Source organism: Anas acuta, chromosome 7 (assembly GCF_963932015.1).
Source record: "Anas acuta chromosome 7, bAnaAcu1.1, whole genome shotgun sequence".
Taxonomy (NCBI): domain Eukaryota; kingdom Metazoa; phylum Chordata; class Aves; order Anseriformes; family Anatidae; genus Anas; species Anas acuta.
Window position 1 is genome coordinate 26913454 of NC_088985.1, and position 21377 is coordinate 26934830.

The 21377-nt window shown below is 37.2% G+C and overlaps 1 long non-coding RNA gene across 1 annotated transcript in view; it reads left to right on the forward strand.

Annotated features, from left to right (window-relative positions):
• Positions 1-20130, forward strand: part of LOC137859669 (uncharacterized) — a 36123-nt gene extending 15993 nt beyond the window's left edge. Inside the window, exon 2 of the long non-coding RNA XR_011098454.1 lies at positions 19429-20130. This is a non-coding gene — a long non-coding RNA (uncharacterized lncRNA). The remainder of the gene's footprint in view (positions 1-19428) is intronic.
• Positions 20131-21377: the final 1247 nt, after the last annotated feature.

Consider the following 21377-nt stretch of genomic DNA (forward strand, 5'->3'; position numbering starts at 1 on the left):
ACTTAGAAAGAGCACTTGAAAAAATGCACTGCTCTAGAGAATTACACATTCCTTTTAAATAAGGAAACACCCTGCGTACACGTGACCCCTGTGAACACCTTTTCACATGATCCTTTTGAGACAGATACAGAAACACAACCAAGGGTCTTAGTGAGCAAAGATCATGTAGTGAGGTCTCTCCTGTCCAGTCACTGTTTATACTCTGCTGTGTGCACATGAGATATTTAACACAAACACCCAGAAGAACTGCAAGAACATGGGACTCTTGCAGCACAAGACCTATTCCATCTTGGCAGTCTACAGCATCTCTCTGCCTTTCTTTGCCACTCTGCACAGTAATGCTGAAAGTTCCTGACACAAACAACTTCCATGGAATCAAGGCTGAGAACCCTATGCTGTTTTGGGAACTGTCCTTGAAAGAAATGATCCTACCCATGTGCACAGTGAGAAGTTGGGGGAAGAGAACTTTGGACTAAACTAAGAGTATTCTAATTTGATAGTGTAAAAATACCTGAAGGATGATGCCCAGAGGCATCAGATCTTTTGGTTTCTTTACCTTATTAAACACCTACTTACCTTATTAAACCTTCTTTACCTTATTAAATAGTCTTATTAAACATCTAAACACATCTAACAGTTCCACTCACCTGAGATCAGTTTGGAGAGCTAGTGTTTGCTTCACAAATTCAGGCTGCTGATCAAACCATTCTTATTGTGTACTGGGTTTTATTCTTTTTCTTTCTCTTTCTCTCTCTCTCCTTCTGTTTCTATTTCCAGTGGGATGAAATGAAACTCTTTTACTCAGATTTAAGAGTGTAGAAAGGCCATTAATTTCCCCATGGGTTATGGTTCAATTGTACAAGGAGTGAACCTGATTTTCAAAAGCTTCATCACTGGTATTGACTGCCTGCAAGCAATACTCCAAATCAGTGCACTTTCTTGTCATCTATGTCATAAAAAAGGCATTCAGATTACAAAGAGAGTTGTAACTGTTTTTTGCAGGTGTGGCAGGAATGAAATTGCCACTGTCCTTCCTAAAAGGGCCATTTTCCCCATAGGTTCAACTCCCATTGTATTTGTCAATGGGCAGTATGTGATAATGATATGTCCTGTGGAAACTATAAAGTCAGAGGAATTACAGAACAAGGTGTTTAAGGTCACTTCATGTCAGATTCTGCTGTTTGCTTGTTTGTTTGTTTTAATTGGGGAAGGCGCTTTTCTTTTTATTTAAGCCTTGCAAAATGCATGATATTTTATATAGCTGGCACTCATTCTGTCATCATGATGTCCTCACAAGGAGAGGGAAATGGTGAAGACTGTAGTATGTAAATTTTGGGAGGATCGTTTTCAGGCAGAAGGGGATGTCTGTATTCATTAAACATTATTTTGCTTCTCTCTTGTCACCTGTTATTCTCCTTCTTCTATGTGGAAAATGAGCTGCTGAAATAGCTTTTGCTGATGACACTCTTGAAGATCTGATACATGTAAAATGAAGGGGAAAATAAAAAAAACACAACCAAGAAGGAAGGAATTTGGTTGAGGCTTGTTTGCACCAAAGTATTTTCAAAATATTCTGGCTGAGCGGGTTTCAGTTTTCAGGAGACTGAGAGACAGAAGTTAAAACTAAATTTTGACTCTCGGACATTTTGATATCAGAAGTTGTGGGTAGGAGGGAAGAGAAGGAAGAAGGAGAGAGAGGGGAAAAGGAAAATAGTTGCAAAAGGAAACCAGCAGGGTGATGAGAAAAGCAGTCAGCAATCCACATCCAGAAGAGAAACTGCACGTCAGTCAGTAAGTTCCTTCTCTGAAACCCTGTTTATGTCAGGCAAGCCCATCCATTTTTCATCAGCTATTGCAGGCATCTATTTGTCAGGAATGATTTAGTCTTACTGAAAGACATGCTGAGGCAGGGGTCTCATATTGTAACTGTTGTCAGGCTGGGATTGCCAGAATATGAAACTCTGCAGCTGATGTTGATTTAACATGTCTGTTGGATGACTGGAAAAAAGGAAAGAAACCTGGATTACAACGCCTACAGCCCATGTGATCCGTGGCACAAAACTAGCAACCAAAGGCTGTTCATGTACCGTGAGGGATGGTTGCTCCCCAAAAGGATATGCAGAGTAGCATGTTGGGTGAATTTATGACAGTGGCTCACTTGGAATTGCAACTTATTGAGTAGCAGTTCCCTGGAGACAGAGAGTTCTTGGGGGACCAGCTTCTTGGAATCATTTTATTCTGTAATATCAGAATTAATTTGTGTGTACACATGTGCATGCACATCATAGTTACATACTATACTACATACAGTGTGTTTGAATAGTTGCACATATGCATATTTCTTTTATTTAGACTTCTCAGGATAGAGAATGCTGCATACAATGAATCTTCCATAATATTTTTAATACAGTGTTTCCTAAAGAGGCCTTTGAAAGTTTCTGTGGTTTCTAAACTCTCCCAAAACACAAATGACTTTTTTAAGATGGTTTCAGTAAAATTGGCTCTTGGACACGCTATATCAAACATCGGCTAGTACCAATGACATCTATGCATGGTATTCTCACTAGGTAGAAGGAAAGCTTGGGTCTCCAGCACTGTTCAACAGGTATCTTTAATTGCAGTTGAGTGCATCTGGAGAATTTGAATCTCCTGCTTCCCTGAATATTAGTTTTGTCTGGGACAGCATTCATCCACCATTTTATGAAGATGAACCAAGCAGGCACTCAGCCCTGGGAGAGACCAGAGGGCTGTCTGAATAGTTTTATGGGAAAGGTATGTCTTTCCAGCATGCCTAGCCCAGGTCTGACTCAGAATTTGTGCTGAATAATCCTCCTTTTATACAAATGGTCTTCTCTTAAGTAGGGTTGTGGTACTGTCATGATCTTTGTAGTAAGAGAAACACTAACCTGTTAAGAATCATTAAGTCATGGGTCTTCCTTGGGGTGAGTAGGTTTTGGAAACCAGAGCCCTGACAGGGCAAGTGAGATTTCTTTTAAAGTTAGCTCTTCAAGTCATTTCTTTGAAAGAAAGCAATTTCCTCCTTGCAATTCTTGCAATTTCCTCCCTCAAAATAGCTTTCCTGTGTCATGACTGAGTAGGAACATGCAGATTATTGGGCTTCTGAGGATCAATGCTAAAGCCAAGACCCTTCGCACAGTTGTGCAGTGCAATCTCCATAGCCTTTTTTCCCCAATAATAATTCACCAGCAAAAACAGGCATTTGCAAATATAATTGGGCTTTCAGATATACATCGTGTCTTAAAAATGTAAATTTACCCTTTTCAGCTGACTTCTACAGTGGGAAGGAAGGAATTCTTTCTGGTGTTTCAAAGAGCAGTTGTCTATGGATGGCTAAATCAGTCAGTCCCTCAGGCTTGATTTTGACAAGGGGACCTGCTATTACATGGATTATAGAGCTCCTTTCAGGCTTAAGAGCATCAGTGTATTTGGTTCTTAAGAACATCTGTGTGTTTGGTTCAATAGCCCTAAGCAGAGGCTATTATCAGAATACGTGTGCAGTACTTAACAGCTGGGGCAATAAGTCCTGTTGAAATCACAGGAATATTGCTGCAAATATGGGTAAAAAGGATTGCAGTTTTCATGCAACCTGTAGAGATAAAAGTGATTTTCTATAACTGGCCGAATATTAATTTTTGCTAGTGGTTCGGATGGGTAGATAGCCTTCTCACTGCTACAATTCTACAGCTCTTTCAAGCTGACAAGTATAATATATTTTATTTAAGCACACATGCACAATATTATTTACAGTACAATTCCAGTCTAATTTCACTTGACAATTATAATGTACCATCCTTACACTATAACAGAGCTTTCTCGGAGGGACCAGTCTGCAAGGAAAATGCATTCAAATGAAGCACAAGCTTTTTTAATCTTGGCTTTTTTCTTTTTTTTTTTTTTGTTTCCTTCATTGAGGGAATCTTGAATCTTCAATCCAGACAAGAATTCTGATTGACTGCCTCTTAATTTTTATTTTATGTACTTATTTTGTCCTTCAAGTACTGAGGAAGAGCTGCCAAAAAAAATCAATAATAATTGGAATGTGAAGGTCTAACCTCCTCAATCTGCTTCCAGTGTTGAAAAGAGATATCATACACCTGAAGTAAGAGTAGATTATAGAATCCATTTCCCTGGATTGAAATATGGGGGTGTATATAACCACTGCAGCAGATCAATAAAAACATAGTGATTTTGAAGAAAAATGTCTTTTTAACAAAACAGATTATTGCTTTTTCAGTAAATCACTTTTTAGCTAGAAATGTTTAAGTTTCAATCAAAAACCCCCACAACAATTCTTCTTCTCCCCTCCATTCCCAAAACAATTTTATGTGATAGAAACTGTCTTCAGAAAGTATTGATAGTGAAAACAATCTTTGGATATATGATAGTGATGACAAATTCCAACAATTGGTCAACAAGTTCTAAAGAATTTCCTTTCTGCATCAACACTCAAGCTAGTGACGGAGTTAGTAAGGAGTCAGCAATCAACATAAAGAATAACCTGAATTCAAACAGTTATTGAACTGAATTCACAAACTAGACACCTTATTTTTCAGCTACAAATATATGGCTTACATAGAAGTAGTATGTTTTTTTGTTTATTATTTTTTTTTTCTCATTTAAATAACAAAGTGAAAATTCTGTATCTAGAAGTTACAAGACAATATTCTAAGTGCAAATGAGAAATGGGAAATTATTTTTTACCCATTTTAAGAGTATCGGAAAAATGGTATTGCTAAAGTCCAGCTATTTTTTTCTCTGCATTTCAAGACCAGACAAAGATATGAATTTTTGACCTCATGTCCAAAAGAGTTTATAAGCAAAGATAAATTTTCATTGTACTTTATAAAACAATTACACCTACAATATACTCATGTAACCTCCTGAATTACTGCATCAGTTATTCTGCCTTAACATTGTCTAGTACATTTCATCTGTGCTACTCCGTGTTCTGAGGAGATTACAAAAACATAAAAATTTTCTATTGTCTTTTGCATCAAAACTGGGACCTAATAAAAAATTCTGATTTTATAATATGATTATCAGAGAAGAAAACAGTTGTTTTTCAGACTGACAGAAATAAGCATGAGCTTGAATGTCAGTTCCCTCTTGCTGGTAAGCTATCAGTAACAAAAATGATCGAAAGGCCTTCCTTATCTCTACCATAATCTATCAGGACAACTCAGAACCTGAGCTCTGGCAGTCTGATTACCTGTGAAGATAAGCATATTTCTGTTTACTCTGTTTTCTGCTGTCTATCACTGTAATGGAAATGATAAGGTTAAAAAACATCAGACTAATATGGTCTTCATTCATTCTTTTTATACCTGTAAGTCTGAGTTTCCTCAGAGGACTGGCAAGAAAAATAAATAAATAAATAAATAAGTCTGCTTTAGAGGTTTTTTTTGTTTGTTTTTATTTTCCATTGGCAGGTGAATAGTGACTTTTAACTGAAATGAGTGGGTTAGCATCATCTCCTCTTCTTGCAGCTTTATGTTTATGTAAGAAAAAGATCAAGGATATCATGGGGTGACTCATTATATCAGCCAGGAAATCATGAGCAGAAATGCAACAATATGAACTAGCTCTAAATAGCATTTCTTAATACTAGCTCACAATTTTTTATTCTGTTTTTACTGATAGGAAATGGAGTTATGGAGAAATATTTGTTTTTCCACTTCTGTTTCCCTGTCTGAAAAGTGACAGCATGGAAACTCCTTACTGGCTAAAATTTAAAATATAGATTTCATTCTTTCTTCCTAAAGATAAAAAAAATAAAAAATAAAAAATAAAAAAACACCCATAGCATGCTCTGATGTTGGTGACAATGACAATTCTATGAAATACATGTTGATAACTGTAATATATTGTTTTTAGTTTACATGACATTATATGGATAAACAAGAATCTGTTTATGATCCAGATGCAGGGCTCAATGTCTTCTGTATATAGTGCAGTCATAACTGAGATAATTCCACTACTAGTGTGAGTAAAAGAGAACAAGATAAAAACAGTTGCATTGTTAGATCAGGCAAATACCAACCAGGCTATTTCTTGGTTGCTGACAGAAGATAATGTTAGATGCTTTTGAAAATATTTGTGATATAACCCCCTCCCCACCCCCCACCCCAGTTTCTAACGCTGAACTAGAGGTTATACCCAGATTAAAGAATTTAACAGGTAACAGTGAGGCTCTTTCTTATTTAACTTCTACTTTAATCTATTTATATTTTGACCACCTACAAAATACTGTGTCAACAGATTTCACGATTTAGTTATGTGTTGTTGGAAACTATTTTGTTCTGGGTATTATAAATTCTGACACCCAACAAAAACACTGTGTTCTTTGCTCTTAAACTGTTGAAAGCAGCAACCCATCATCTCATTTTCACTGTCTTCGCATCACAGGTGATTTTTGAGAAATAACTGTATACCCAGAATCCCTGTCATCTGTCTCAGAAGCTGAGGATTTTCAGTGTCCTTTCTTTCTTTACCTCGGTGTCATTCTAACTTTCCTTATTAAGTTGTCATTCTGCTTTTTGTCCTGTTTGAGTGTGCCCCTTTTTTGGTACAGAATAAGAAGAGTGGCCTCAGGAGTCAAGGTGGTTGTGCACTACAGATTTATGCAGTGACACTGTAGGGTTTTCTGTTTAGTTCTCAGTGTTTTTCTTAATAATTGCCTTGTTAGTTTTAACCACCAATCTGATATTTTCAGGGAATTGGCCGCACTCACTTCATAATCTTTCTGCTGAGTTATGAATGATTAACTTTTCAGCAGGTCTATATCATTAGTTCTTTTATGACCCCTTTCCTTCCACTTTGGTTCACCACTACTAGAAGTTATCTCCTGTTGGTTTTACTGCCTTAAGTATTCTTTCTGCACTCTGACTTGGTTCTATGAAATATTTGGAAATTAGAAAAAGTCACAAAAACTTTACCGTTGAGGAAGAAAACATAGTTGTTTTTCAGACTGACAGAAATGAGACTGTGGATATGATTAGCTGGGGACAAGCTTCAGGCACTAAGATTTGCCACAGCCAGGATAATTTGTTAGAAGCTTCCTGCTGAACCCATCACTAAATATGGACAGCTAGAATTAGTGTTCCCTGGTGCATTACTTTATTTTGGCTTTCGTTCCCTGTTTTATCATCATCTCGCTCAATATCATGAGATATCCAACAGTTTCTCCCACTCTGCTTCAGATTTAGCTACCTTAGTTTGAGTCTCTCCAAGTTTTTCACTGTCGGCAAATTTTGTTCCAACATTATTCATTCACTTTTCCATATCACTTATGAGATTTTTGAATAGTAGAAGTCCCTGCACAGATCATGACAAGAATCCCACAGTAACTTCTGTACCTTCCTTCAAAAATTATTATGTTTATTCTCTTTAATCTTTACTTGAATCTTCTCTTTATTAATACAAGAAAATTCCTTCTCTTAACCCAGAGGAAGGATAAGAAGGAAAGGAAAGAGAAGAGGCATAAACCGCTCTCGTATGTAGACATGGAAATGTCTGTAGACATGGAAGTGATTTACTCAGACTCTTCCAAGACAGAATTAATAGCTGAAGTCTAATCTTTCTGTTTACAAGTCTCTTTCCTTACAATATATCCCCTAAGCTATCTCAGGTATAGATGCCTCCTTTAGCAATAACTGAAGCTAATATGTTCTCCAGTGTGTGATAGACATATCTGCACTTATTTATTTATTTATAGGCTTTTTCTGCAAATTCTCCCCAGGAGATTCAGATACTTTCACATGTCTGTATTAGGTAGAGTTTTCTGAGAAATTACATTAATTTATTTTCTATGTCACCTTCCATGAATTGCCTAGAAATAATGGATCACTGGCTGAAAACTCTTGTAGAGAAACACTAGTGACTAGTGAAACACTAGTGACTAGTGAAACACTAGTGACTAGTGTCACAGAGAATGGAGTATTACTGTTCATGGATGATACCTTGAGACATCATACTTTTATGTATTATGGGAGAAATCTTTAAAATGGATGCATAGAACCAGAATAAGTGTTGGTGTTGAAATACAAGAGGTTGAGAAAAAAGAAAAAAATTGAAAACCCATCAAATCTCCAGGGCTGTCATACTGAAAACTGTCAGCATCGCTGATTTTATTATTTATTTATTTTTAATAAAAACTAGACAAAGCAAAGCAAGTCTAACTGACAATTGTATCTGAGTGCAATTTTAGGTAGTGACATCTGTTTCTTTGCTATGCAAGACTTTTTGGACTTACTTTCCTCTTCAGTCTTATTTTAAAGATAGATTGAAAACAACTTCCGAAGAGTGGGAATGTAATTGATATACAAAGGTTTGCTAGACTGAGTATAATTTTATTATGTTCTTTCAAATGGAAATTTAAAATACTTATATAGAGATGGATAGCCAGATTTGACATATGTGACAGACAGACAGATAATTAGTGGTAATGAATGCAATGTAGCGATGAACAATTTAGCAAGACACTGTGTGACAATTTTGCAGATGATGTCCCAAACTGGCTTTAGAAAAATAGCTTCCCTGTTTTCTGCTTCCTCCATTGCCCTCCAGCTTAGAACTAGTGGGCATGAAATTATGTTCCTTGTCTGAAACGAAACCAGAACAGTTTCATCCTTGAAGCTACTCAGAAGTAAATGTTTAAGATTTAAACTACGCTTACCTTGAGTACTAGAAGTAGTTAACACAATTTAAAGACTTGAAATAGAAACCAAAATTAAATGTACTGCTTAAAGGATTAGGCAATCATCTTCCTGTACAAACAGCATAAACAAGGAAATCGTATTAGCTCTTAATGTAATTAGCTGAACCCAACAGTCTATGGATAAAACCTTTCTATGTACTTCTTAAAAAATAAAAAAAATAAAAATCCAGGTAATCTTGAGAGGACTTAGAATTTAACAATTTACATGAATTTCTAATAAGCTAAATAAACTAAAATTCATTGAACTGATTAAGTGAAATTCTTCCTATGATCTAATCCACATAACTGCTAGCCCAGAAGAGAGAAAAGCTTTATCTACCTCCACACTGAGAAAAGGCAGCAAAAAGAATGAAAAATTCGTAACCACACCACGATCTCCTTTTTTATTTTATTTTATTTTCCCTCTGTTAAGCTACTTAATATCTGGAATTGAATTATTTTATTTCTCATTCAGGGCAGCACAACCTTGGGAACATTTTCAAGCTAGATAAACACACCAGGGATCTGATCCAAATGCCACTGAAGTCAAAGAGAATATACAAAGATTTCAATGAGTTTGCATCAGAAATCCCATTTCATGATATTTCTGCACTTGTAAGATGGCATCATTCATTGTTACCAAGAGATTTATTTGAAGAAGAGTATGTGGATTATGAAATGATAAATAGGAAAATACAAAAAAAGTGATTTTTAACTAACAATATAATAGCCAGGAATAATAATCATAGCTAAACTCACTCAGATTGTATTCTTTTCCCATATAAATTTCTTATATATTGATTCATGGTTTAATCTTAATTGGGAAAAAAATGACAAAGCATGGGACGTTTTTCCTGGAAGAAATTTTGAACATAACTGCATTTAGAAATGTTTATTTATGTTTTGTTTGTTTGGAATAGGCTCTAAACAGTTTTAGCTGTAACAGTGCAATATGTGTGGAAGTCTCAGAAGAAGGGACTGTTCACAAGACAGGCAGCATGACCACAACATATGGTCCATGTAAGAGAATGTGAGGAGCATTTATGTGAAATGCACAAATACACTTTCCATCAGTCTAGGTAAAGTTAACCCAAATTAAAAAAAAAAAAGAAATCCTACCCAAAGGGAAAAAAGAAAACAGTCATAATGAACATCCTTGTACAAAAAGAAACAGCAAAAGCCAGAGTTTGTAATGAACTTGTTCCTATAAGCAATGGACCCAATGAGGTCTGTTTTTCTATTAGATTTATATTTGATAGTATAACATTGGATTTCCCAATGTATCCTCTACACACATCCTCCCCAAAACAATAACTTCAGACTAGACTCCCTTCAGACTACCTCAATGCCCTTAATTTTTCTGCTTAGTATGTAGAAAAAATAACCGTACAAACAGTTCTGTATGGACTTTCAGAACCCACATACCTTCTCCCTTGGAAGTATTATTGACCTGCATCCTATGGGAGTGTTGAATGTAGGAGATCTGTGTCAAATCAAAATAAGTTGAAGTTGGGCAGCTGATCAAAACATGTAGGAACAGAAGCAGAGGTTTTGTCAAGTGGTATTACTAATCCCATGAACTTTTTTAGGTTTGGCAAACTGAAGTGAAAAACATATTTTTGTAAAAATAGATATTTTCCAAAATAAACAAGACAAGATGATAGCCTGTTATCCACTGGCTTGCAGAATGTACACATCACTCTTCAGAAAAGACTGATGCAAAGAACAGTATGTAACTCAAAATAATGCTGAAGCAAATTTCATTGTCTTAGGCAGGTTTCCTTCCTCAGCAGAGGAAACAACACAAACTCCAATTGCAGGGAGAGAAATGGCCATTTTGTTTAACTAGACAGTTGTTGCACTATCATTGCCTAATGCATTGCTTTTGTAAAGTGGTTGGAGTAGGAGTGACACAAGAACTATTCTTACATTATACGGTTGGAGATGTTTATTACCCACCACAAGGCACAAACGTCATATTTCAGGGAGACAACTTGTAGCCCAGCACATCTTCCCTTACAGTCCAGTATTCTGTATTTGACAGTGGACAGTCAACATGATGTGAACAAACCTTTTAAACTTACTCTTATTTCCACCATTGCATTGCCCTTTATAAAGTGGGGCTGGACTTGAATCAACCTGAGGAGTTTTCTTGTAAATCTCTGCAGAAGCAGAAAAATGGGGGGGGGAGCTAACTAAAAAACCCACAGTAAATTCTTATCACAGGAACTGAAGTGGTGCTAGGAGATGCAGTTGTATTTTTGGATGAGAGGGATGTAACTGGTGGTTCCTTAATACCAACAACTCCAGCATGTTCACCTACATCTCATGGACTGCCAAGACTGGGAAAATGCCCATGGCAGTAGTGTGGTCAGTGGAGGTGTGTTTGTCTCAGCAGGAAGAGGGACCCTGGAGCAAGAGAAGCAGGGAATAGAAACAAAGTTTGGAACAAATGGCCAAACATGTCCAACACTAACACAGGGAACTTGAGCACCTTCCAATGCCTCTTGCAAGGTAGAGCAAGACTAGGCAGAGCTGTCACTGGAAAGGATAGTTCAGCATGGCAACTGTAACACAGTGATCCCTTGAGTATGGACAGTGACATAACTGCCTTGCTGCCATCATTCCAAATTGGGGTCTGTATGTTTCATTGACTTTAGCTCACATATGAGGACTGAAACCACAGGGGAGAACCTACATTTCTTAGGGTTTTCTCCTGACATGCAGGTGGCCTGAAACCATCACATAACAACTAGTAACTTCCTCAATTGCTATGCAGAGCTCAGATCTTCACTCAAGAGTGACAATGTGTTACACTTCACTTCTTCATAACAATTCAATTCAGCCTAAAAGATGGAGCTCTAAATAGACTTGACACTATTATTGCATAGAGGTGAATGTCTAACTCTTATTTATTAACCCTGTTGAATTTCCTACATTTGATCTTAAAACTATCATGATAAGGAGCCTCTTGTTATTACTCACTGCAGATTATTAGGCACTCTGTAGCCCTATTACAGGGCAATCCATGCAGTGCTGACTGTAGCACTGAGCTATTGCCAAGCAGAGTGATATAAAGCATACTGTATGTCCTGGATACAACCCTATGGCTTGTCATAGTTTCAAATTTACCATTTCTGGGGAGAGCTGCTTTTTCTCCCAGTGAAAATCAGTCTCATCAAGTGAAAGAACTATTAAAAATTATTCTATTCCAATGAGTAATGACTAATTAAAAGCATTATGACAAGGGTATAATTCCAGCTGCTAATTCAGCATTGAATTAATTTTATACCCTGTGGTAACTATTGTGTGAGCATTGTAATTCCACATCTCAAAGAAATAAATATATATATTTTAGAGGGGCAGGAATCTCCCCTGTTGGAATAGCACTGGCTTTTAAATACCAATACAAATAAGATTCCAATAGGGAGAACACAGAGGGGCACAATAAAATAAAATCGAGTTTAAATAGAGCTATGCGATATAGCAGTGTGAAAAATCACAAAAGATACAGCAGCTGTCAGTTGTGATGGAAACACATAAACCTTTGCAAAGATTTAGCTCTGAGCCAAAGTAAAAAGAAGAATGCACAAACACTCTTATGATTTTGGGTCGGAAAATATTAACCTCAGCAATTACATCTGGCTTTCCATATGTAGTTCTTTGGGGTCCTTTCCTGCTTCTCTCCAGAAGCATATAGTGGGTTAAAACAGGTTTTAAAATTAATTAAAATTCTGCCACTGCATACCACTAAATAAAGATGTTGGGTCTGATAGGCAGAAGGTTATACTCATTATATTCTGTGTGTTTTTTTCTTCATGATGCAGAGTAGCAAATTTCATCAGGTAATTCCTCCCCTCTCCTGCCTGCTGAAGCATGGAACTGCCAGCTTAGTTAATACATCTCACTGAAAAAACACTCAGACTTGATTTTAAATTTTTTAGTGATGGAGGATCTGCTTTGTTCCATGGTAAATTGTGCAAATGATTAGTTATCATGACCGTTTAAAAAAGGTCTGTTATGGGTGGGAGTGAATTTGTCTGTCTTTCACTACTTATCTCCAGATTTTGCTATGCCTTTTTCAGAAAATCTTAGAACTCTACCAGGTATGAGAAATGTCAGCCCCTCTTCTCTGTATGTGGATTAAATTGGTTACTCATTATGAGACCCAGCACTTAGATGTACCAAAACCACATGATATAGTTTATCTTGCAGCTCTTTTTTAAAAAGCAGGCTCCTTTGGAAGCACAGCTATGATTTAATTTAATAATGATAAGTATATATAAGTATATCATGCTTGTTTAACTGGGTTTTCTTTTTATACTATGAAATTATTAATTGAACTAACAACTGTTTCTTCCCCAATTGAACACTCCCCTTGCTCGTTTTTCTGCACTAGGATATAACTACTGTTCCAACTATAAATATAAATATTATTCTTTCAATTCTTTTAAAATTTGAGATAAAGTTTCCCACATGTGGAAAGCAAAGCAAGGATGAAGCATTTCGACTTATTTTTTCTGTTCTTGAGTCACTCATAAATATCATGTGTAACTGTGGATAGATTGTAGACAACTTTTTTCTTTTCCTCTAGTGTTTGAAGAAATTTTTCTTCATTTTTCTCTACCTCCTAAAGATGTTACAGAAACATTCTTATAATTAATCCAGTACTGTGTACTAATGAGGTTCATAACTGAATCTAATCAGAGATGCATTAAGGAATACTGCAGATCAAAACCAACAAGTAATTATTATTGTATACAGTGTAGTATATACAAACTCTTTAAACTCTAGTTTATGCATAGCCTAGACAATTTGGATGGAAATAGGATAAATATTGGCTACATATTCAGTTTCATTGACAAATATGGGAGAGTTGTTTGTTGTTGTTGTTGTGTTTTTCTTTTTTTTTTTTCTTTACAATGGATTTAGCAGTGGAAGACAACTGGAGAGCTATAAATTAGTATAGCTCTTAGTATATCTAAGGACATCCTGAAACCCAGTGTCTTGTTCTGAACTAGGTGGAACAAGGCGATGAAATTCATAGCCTTGAACACTTGGACGCTCAGGGCACACTTCATTTTCCCATTGTTTCTTGACCTAAAATTCTCACCAAATCCAAGAAACTTTCCTATCCAAACTGAAATGAATAGCACAGGATCAGAGAATCATTAAAGATGGAAAAGACCTCCAAGATCAGCTGATCCAACTGCCCCCCTACCACCAGTATTACCCATGAAATGAAATACTTGCTCAAAACTTTAACTTCAGGTGCTTGGATCACTCCAGCATCTAGAAAAAACATTTCTAATGGAAATTCCCAGCCATCCTCATCCAAAGACATTAAATTGAGAGTGAAGCTCCGAACAAAAAGTATCTAAGGACTTAAAAATGATCACCAAACAAGTTTATACTCCTTTAAAATAAACTAATGGGAAAATGAGAGAAATCTACTTCTGATATATATATATTTTTAAGCCAATATTTATATTTTGTCAGACTCATACTGTGTAGTGAGAGGATCTTCATGTTATCAGAATCAAACAATTCACATTCTTGTTCAGCACAAGTGGTGAAGAGCTGGTACTATCTATCCCTTTGGATTACCACATGGCTTTGAGTATGCAATAAATCTTCTCCTCTATCCCATCACCGCCCAATCTGCTAAAAGTCTTCCAAAAGATCAGAACCATTAAGATGGCATTTTATAATGGAGGAATTACAGCCTAATTTAACAAACCTTGTCTTGAGGTCTATAAACTACGACTCAAATGTGAGAAAGAAATCTTGGGCTGAATTCAATCACTGCTTGGGATTTACTGCCATGAGAGTCCATTCATTGACTGACTAGCTACCAACCTTGCAAACTGAATGATTTGCCTTATTTTTCCTCTTTTCTTTTTCGGTTCCACAAGTGAGCCAAAATGCAGAACCACCTCATAAATTTGTTTATATTGGATAATAGTAGTTCCTGTGTAGGCTAGGTTTTTTCTTTCTTTACATGTATCAACATCCAAAATTTGTACACAAAGGTTTTTAAACCTAAAAATGGTTGTTAAACCATCTGCAAATAGCCTTCTGTCTTAGAAATTCCTAAATCTTGTCCTTCTTACAGTGCTCTGTCACACACAGGTTGTGGTCCAATTCTTGAGCAAAAGGAGGTCCTTTAGTCAACAGAGATATATTCATATGGCCTACAGGGCTGGCTGAGCCCCAGATAACATTTAATGCATGTAGTACTCATAAATAACTTACTGGGTTCGTACATGATTCTATGCCCTCTGATTTTTTTGTGTAGTCATTACCTGTGTCCATCTTTCATTTTCATTACAGGCAGTTGACTGGACAGAAGTGTAATTAGGATGAAGGTATTAGTTGTTAATAAGGGGACTAGCAAGCCCCTGAGGTGCTTAGAAAAACAGATTGCTCCAATATCCCTGTTTCATACAGAACACTTTCTTGTACAGTCTGGCAATTGGTCAGGTTTCCATGGAAATTAGGGTTTTCCAGCCCAGCAACAGAAGCTTATCAAGTCTGATTTCTTGTCATTTACAGATGCCTTTGCCTAAGGTAGGAAAACAATAAAGATTGCCCTTTTCTTCTCTCTTTTTCTCTGTTCTCCTGCTTAGCACCACCTCACCCTTCAAAAGCCTGCAACCAATATGTGTGTGGGTGAGGGAAAGTCTCTGAAGATTTTTTGTTTGAGACAAATCAAAGAAAAACCTCTGGTGACTTCACGAAGGACTGGGTCATTGCTGTGGTACTGCTCACCAACTTGGAGGGTGCCTCAGGCCAGCCCTAAGAATCAGTGGTATAGAGGAGGCAGAGTTTCAAAAATCTTATCACCACAAGGGTAGCTTTTATGTCTCCTAAGTATGAGAACTGATTGTTCATACCTAAAGCCTGCATAACTATAAGCTATGGTAGGGATCATACATTATTAGTCTCTGTTTAAATTCGAGCTACTGTATTTGACTAGCTGACCTCCTGTGAGACAACAGTGAATTATTACATGCGCTGATGACACACAGCACTGAAAGTCTCTCCTGTTAATCTCTTCTAAATTTACCAGCCATTAATTCCACTGAATAACCTCTTTATTACTGTATAATCTTCCTTTAAATGTATAAGAAAAGGTCTATGAGCAAAAGCAGAAAATGAAGTTACAGTTCCAACCTAAAAGTGAACATGCTGGAATTCCCACATTCTCATTTTTGTTCTGGCTTCTCCACAATGTTCAGGACATGAATGAAGACTTATATTAGTTTATACCTACTTTAAGGAGGGAAACTAAGGCTCACTACTTAGAGAAATAGCTGAGATGCTGGCAATTCCAGGTGTGATTTCTCTCTATCCTACTTCAGTGATTTTCAAGAAGTGCCAAAATCTTTCATACGACCATGGGCTATATAATGGGTTTAGTCCTAAATATTCCATTCAGTGATGTTTTCCTTCCATCTCTCCTGCAGTGCTTTGCACTGTATGACACTAAATCCTCCAAGAAGGGAGTCCAAATAGCTGGTATGCCCAGTACAGGCCAAACAGAGCAAGAGAAAAACACTATGGGATTTACAGCATCTCACTCGGGCTGTTCAGATCCACCAGGCAGAGGGCTGAAGTGCACATTAGTATAAACTGAGGTCTGAGGGAGTTCCATTTTTCTCCACCACCATCCTTCAGGGTCTTCAGGAAGCCTGGAGCAGAGCTCAGAGACTCACCCAAAGGGACCTCAGTTCATCTCTCATTCATAGACCATATGTTGCTGTTTTCAGAGGGTGCAGAGAGAAGTGTGAAAGGGAATATGAGACCTAATTGTTTTCATCACACTCAGGGCAGGAAGTTGGAGCCACTTCCTGTCACCTTAACAGTGATAGGAAGCTGGAGTCATTTTTTCTGCAGTGGTTAGCATGGGGGACTCGCTGTTGCTAATGAAAGGCTTATCCATATAGCACGATTGGGGGGGCATTTTGAATTTGTTTTGTACTATCCATCTCTGCTTGATTTCATCATTTCCCTCCTACTCCCAGGATTTGCCATCAGGAACTGCTAATATCCCTTTCGTGTTACACTGAATTCATGTTGCTATTGTTTGTGAATTTTGAAAAAAATTTGAAAGTTTTTTTTTTTTTTTTTTTTTTTCCAGTATTGGTGCAGCTGGCTGGCACTGCTTGATGAAGGGACAGTAACATGAGGCAAAAGTACATTTTTTTTTTTTTCACGTAGTAAAATGTGTATATCTCTACATATGCACAAATATTACAGTAAAATAAACAAAACTGGTGAATTCAGGCAATTCCATTACAGAAATGCTACTAGAGTAAGGTTATTTTAGCTGGATTCTGGAGAAACGTTTATTATCTTAACACTTGGGAACTATTTCCACCTCCTTTATCAGCATATGTGTAGTTCAAATCTGTTTCAAAAATCTAGCTGTCTTCAGTAAAAGGATTCAAAGCTGTTTAACTGGTGCACTCAAAACTAGCTCTTGGGATGCACCAAAATTTTATTTCCACTTTAACCATAAAAATAGTTCTGTTCCTTCAAAAAAACAGTTCTGCATTTTCTCTGTTTCTTCAAATATCCTTTAAAATATAGTCTGAAATCTGGTGGAGAGCAGATTTCTTCAATTTGATCCTTCATCTTCAAAGCACTAATATGTATCTGCTCTTCACTTGGCCCTAACCTTAGTCCTGCAGATACCCCCTCTAGTGTTAGATGGACAAATGTAACAACTTGTATAAAGATGGTTTAATTTGATGTGTCTCCTCTGTCTCAGACTTTCTTCCTGCACCTCACGATCTGAATTATTCTTATGCATTGTACTAGAATGGAAAAAAAAACATATGTTTTAAAACATTCCAAGGAAGGTCAGATGGGCTATGCCAAACACCATGAAAATTTAGCATTTGTAGTTGATTTCTTGATTTGTTAGAAAACCCTAAACTTACCTCACATTTTCAATGAGGTACTGCCTTTCAGTGGAGAAACACCCACCTTGGTTCCTGGGCTGCCTGTGTAAGTATCCTTCAGCTCTTTTAGGACAAATTAAACAATTTAGATTTAAACTGATCTGAAGTTTATTTATGCTAGCCTTCATGACTTTAAACCAGCAGATTAAGTATTTGCACTTCTTAAACCAATTCTAAAAGTTGACAAGAACAAAGCCACTTATGCAGGCATGATTAAAATTAGCCAAATACACAGGGTAAGTGTGTGAAATGTGTGCACTAATGTGGAACAATGTGGAAGGGTGAGCCAGAGGTGAGCTTACATCTCACCTGCATCTGTCCTATAAACTACACAATTCACTACCTACGGAGAGATCCCACTGGAATGGCTAGAGAAGAATAATTACTGCTCTGTGTAGAAAGACAAAACCAGGACATCTTGAGGGCTGGTGGGAATTACAGAGCATAGGAGACTTCCTTGCTCATTGACAAGGATATGCCTTGACTCCCAATGAATACATGTCAGTTGTTGTACATCTCAACAATTGCACAGTAGTCTACTACTTGCAGCTGACTCAAGGTACGTGTTAGAGGACTAGGAAGATGCCTGGTATTGAGGCTCTTTAAACTGGGATTGGAAGGAGGTATTTGCTCCATTTTCTTCTCTATGTTAGGAAAGTTATGCATGTACTTCTGTATAAATTCCTGGAAGCCACTCATCATCCCTGAATTTTAAAACTGTGCTCTAATTCTTGAGAAATCTCACTCTCTCCCCCTTTCTTGGATTTTGGCCTGGCTAGGAGTATCATAAGGAAACACCATGGTCTCAGTTCAACTGTCCAGTACTGAAGTCACCAAACGTAAAGTGAGTTAAATAACTGAGTTTCCATGGTGAAATAAACTGACTTTCCACAATGTCTAGAAGAGGTTCAGCTGTGGTCTGAATCTGAGCAAGACGTCTTGGGTTAGTTCTTCCTGACTTACCCTGTTATAAATTATCACCTCACTGCTTCTCTGGAAAATCATTAAATTGTTGTGGAAACCCTTTTGTTTTCCTGAAGTCTAGGCTCCTGCAGTAGAAATAGTAACATCATAAGAGCCAATGGCAATGCAAATCTCTTTTCAAGTATGTCAGAAAGAGATGGCACATACAATGTTCCTCTTTCATTATACCTCATCAGGTCACACAGTACTTACCTTGCAGGCTCTTTCTGACAGCAGCAAACAAGCTCCACCTCAGAAACATGAATTTTGATTGTGAGGAAATTTGACATACTGAAATAGAAGTGGGTAACCCAATAACACTGGAGTCTTCCAGCTTGATTGTGCTGCTGGAATGTTTATTTTCATGATGGTCCTCATTCTTTTTCAGTCTTCCGAAGATTAATGATTTCCATTTTGCTATTGGTGGATTTTTGATTTGATTTTTTTCTCTGAGGCAAAAACATTTAAGACATGAAAAGTTTACATTCTGACAGCATTTTTTCCCCCTTTTGGTGGCACTGACCATATGAAATGAAATCAAAGTTATACATCAATGTGAAAAGTTTTCAAATGAGAATATTATGTGGCAGAAGAGTCAGCAGGCAGTGCATGATGTAATGTTTTAACATCTGGATATGGAGCACAAGGGCTTTCCAGAGATGGAGTTCAACTTGTCCTACAGGACTGTGGGTGGGAGACAGAGTTTTGTGAAGAGTGGAGCTAACGAGTAGGTGTTCACAGCTCAAGATTTTATCTTCTCTTTGTCTCTCTTTAATGTAGTGTTTCCCTGGCCTGGACCACTGGAGCTGGATCCTTGGAAGCCAGACATCAAATACTTTTGCAGAGGGCAGTACACACAGACTAAGCCCTCCTTAACCGTCTGCCTGCTTTCTTCCACTTGTCTCAAGCTCTGAATGAAGCCAAGAGCAATTTTTGCCAGCAAGGAGCAGTGACAAAGAGAAAGAAGATGAGGAACTGGGATACTCCTCAAAATGCTACTTTTCCAGTTTCAAAGTAATATGTTATAATTAGGAGAGATTTCCATTTTGCTTGGTGCATAGTGAAAATTCATGGGTGGTAACATTCAAATCACAGCTTATTGGAAAGCTTTAAACAAGTACATCTGAAAAAATAAAAAATAAAAAAATACAAGCGCTTGTAATACTCTTAGCAGTATGAAGAGTAAGGTCTGATTCTGTTTCCGCAGCAGGAATTTGTGCAGGGTTTTGTTTAATTATTGTCAGGAGCTGCAGGGTTGTTCTTTCAGAGAATTAGCAAAAGAAATGTCACAGCTGGGGAGTCACATTGGGAGTTTGGTGAAACTCCTTTCACCAGTCTTGGCAGATCCATCTCCCATCTTCCTAGCACCTTTTTTTAATACTCCAAAGAAGCCAGTTCATGGTAGAACGATGTAAACATGATATCTTTAGTCACCTTATGAGGATCCTTCAAATCATGAAATAAAAATCCCTGGTAACAATATAGGATTCTGCCTTTTCTTTCTTGACTGTAGAAATTTTCTATCAGTGGTATATGGATGAAAGATGCTGTACAGACAAAACATAGACATTTTTGGCTACATTTTCCTTAATGTGTGTGGTGGACTCTGTGCTAATTTTGTTATACTTAGAATAGCAGTATCATAAAATTTTGATTCCACCAGGTCTTCCATTCCCTCTATTAGAATTAGGAGGGTCAGGCAAAACTGTCAATATCATCCCTCAGAAAAGGCACATGATTCCAGCTGATCTGTGTATCTCTGGGATTCTGGGAGACCCTGGAGAAGTTGTGAATTCCTTATAATTCCTTATATTTTCCTCAAGCTTTCCTTTTTTTTTTTTTTTTTTTTTTAACCTTCCCATTTTGCTGCTATTCCCCATAAGAGATTCTATTTTCAGTCACATGCTGGGCTTCCAGCCACTGAGCTGAGATCAAATGGTATTTCCATCATCTGTTAAGAGTTGAGTTAATACATGATTAAATTCTTTCTTTTCTTTATAAATAGAGCAGTCAATAGACTTCCAATATGATATTATTATGAAAACTAGTGGGATCTGGAATAAGAATCTGTTTTAAATTGGCAGTGATTAATTTTACATGGGACTAGATCCAACCACAAGATACAGGATTGCTCTATTCAATTTCTGCACCTACATTGCTGAGAAAAAGTATGTTCATACATTACGGTGATGGAATTCCCATGACAAACTGCTTTTACTGTGTTTGCCTTATGCAAGGAACAACTTGCATTATAACTCTTTTTTTCCTTGCACCTCTATCCTTCTGTAGTTTAAAGCTCCAATTAAAGTAGTGTTCAGGGCCAGCCACCACTCCTGGAGTTGTGATGTGAGTGTCCTTGTTTCATTATACCACCAAAGAAATGCAATTCCCTAAACCACATCAGCTAAAACCATTAACTGCAAATATTCCCACAACTGCTATTTAAAACTATCATTCAAAGTGTCTGAGTGGCCTCTTTCTGCCACAACACATAAAAGGAAATTGCTATGGAAATGTTTCCATCCTACCTTCTGCTCAAATGCTGGAAAGACTTCTTTGTCTGGGTGTCGAGGGCATTGGTCAATGGCCATACCAACTGATAAATATCCTGAATTAATTCTTTTCAGCTGTCTTGATCGGTTCCGGAGGTCAAATGCTCAGAAGAAATGAAAGGGAAAGCAGCAATTCCTACAGCTCTTTAGGTTATTTGGTAGGATTTGTGGACATAC